This window comes from Ranitomeya imitator, chromosome 2 (assembly GCF_032444005.1).
Source record: "Ranitomeya imitator isolate aRanImi1 chromosome 2, aRanImi1.pri, whole genome shotgun sequence".
Lineage (NCBI taxonomy): Eukaryota > Metazoa > Chordata > Amphibia > Anura > Dendrobatidae > Ranitomeya > Ranitomeya imitator.
The window spans coordinates 579,876,136-579,878,291 of record NC_091283.1 but is presented as its reverse complement, the minus strand read 5'-3'; positions in this window follow the sequence as shown (position 1 = coordinate 579,878,291).

Below are 2,156 nucleotides of genomic sequence, written 5' to 3'. Positions count from 1 at the left end.
GCAATTTTCAAACTAAATCAGAGAGATATGTCATGAAAAATAGTTAATAAATAACATTTCCCACATGTCTACTTTACATCAGCACAATTTTGGAAACAAATTTTTTTTTTTGTTAGGGAGTTATAAGGGTTAAAAGTTGACCAGCAATTTCTCATTTTTACAACACCATTTTTTTTTTTAGGGACCACATCACATTTGAAGTCATTTTGAGGGGTCTATATGATAGAACATAACGAAGTGTGACACCATTCTAAAAACTACACCCCTCAAGGTTCTCAAAACCACATTCAAGAAGTTTATTAACCCTTTATGTGCTTCACAGGAACTGAAACAATGCGGAAGGAAAAAATGAACATTTAACTTTTTGCAAACATTTTAATTCAGAACCATTTTTTTTTATTTTCACAAGTGTAAAAACAGAAATGTAACCATAAATTTTGTTACGCAATTTCTCCTGAATGCGCCAATACCCCATATGTGGGGGTAAACCACTGTTTAGGTGCACCGCAGAGCTTGGAAGTGAAGGAGCGCCGTTTGACTTTTTCAATGCAGAATTGGCTGGAATTGAGATCGGACGCCATGTCACGTTTAGAGAGCCCCTAATGTGCCTAAACAGTGGAAACCCCCCACAAGTGACACCATTTTGTAAACTAGATAAGTTCCTTAAGGCGTCTAGATGTGTGGTGAGCACTTTGAACCCCCAAGAGCTTCACAGAAGTTTATAACAAATTCTTATTTTCACAAGGGTAACAGGAGAAATTAGACCACAAAAGTTGTTGTGCGATTTCTCCTGAATACGTCGATACCCCATATGTGAGGGTAAACCACTGTTTGGGCGCACCGCAGAGCTTGGAAGAGAAGGAGTGCCGTTTTACTTTTTCAATGTAGAATTGTCTGGAATTGAGATTGGACGCCATGTCGCGTTTGGAGAGCCCCTGATGTTCCTAAACAGTGGAAACCCCCCACAAGTGACCCCATTTTGGAAACTAGACCCCCCCATGGAACTTATCTAGAGGTGTGTGGTGAGAACTTTGAATGTCCAAGTGCTTCACAGAAGTTTAGAATGTAGAGTCGTGAAAATAAAAAATATTTTTTTTCCACAAAAAAGATATTGTAGCCCCCAAGTTTTTATTTTCACAAGGGTAACAGGAGAAATTGGAGCGCAATAGTTGTTGTCCAATTTATCCTGAGTACACTGATGTGTCATATGTGGGAGTAAACCACTGTTTGGACGCACGGCAGAGCTCGGAAGGGAAGGAGCACCGTTTTGGAATGCAGACTTTGATAGAATGGTCTGTGGGCGTTATGTTGCGATTGCAAACCCCTGATGTACCTAAACAGTAGTGACCCCATTTTGGAAACTAGACCCCCAAGGAACTTATCTAGATGTGTGGTGAGAACTTTGAATGCCCAAGTGCTTCACAGAAGTTTAGAATGCAGAGTTGTGAAAATAAAAAAATAATTTTTTTTCCACAAAAAAAGATTTTATAGCCCCCAAGTTTTTATTTTCACAAGGGTAACAGGAGAAATTGGACCCCAAAAGTTGTTGTCCAATTTATCCTGAGTACACTGATGTGTCATATGTGGGGGTAACCCACTGTTTGGGCGCACAGCAGAGCTCAGAAGGGAGGGAGCAACATTTTACTTTATGAGCGCAAAATTGGCTGTCGTGTTTGGAGACCCCCTGATATACCTAAACAGTGGAAACCCCCCAATTCTAGCTCCAACCCTAACCCCAACACACCCCTAACCCTAATCCCAACCCGATCCATAATCCTAATCACTAACCCTAGCGATAATCACAACCCTTACCCCAAAACAACCCTAATGTCAACCCTAACCATAACCCTAATCAAAACCCTAAATCCAACACACCCCTAATACTAATCTCAACCCTAACCTCAAACCTAACCCTAATCCCAATACACCCCTAATCCCAACCCTAACCTTAACCTTAATCCCAAACCTATCCCTAATCCCAAGCGTAACCCTAATGCCAACCCTAACCCTAATACCAACCCTAATCCAAACCCTAACCCTAATCCCAACTCTAACCCTAACTTTAGCCCCAACCCTAGCCCTAACTTTAGCCCCAACCCTAACCATAGCCCTAAGGCTACTTTCACACTTGCGTCGTTTGGCATCCGTCGCAATCC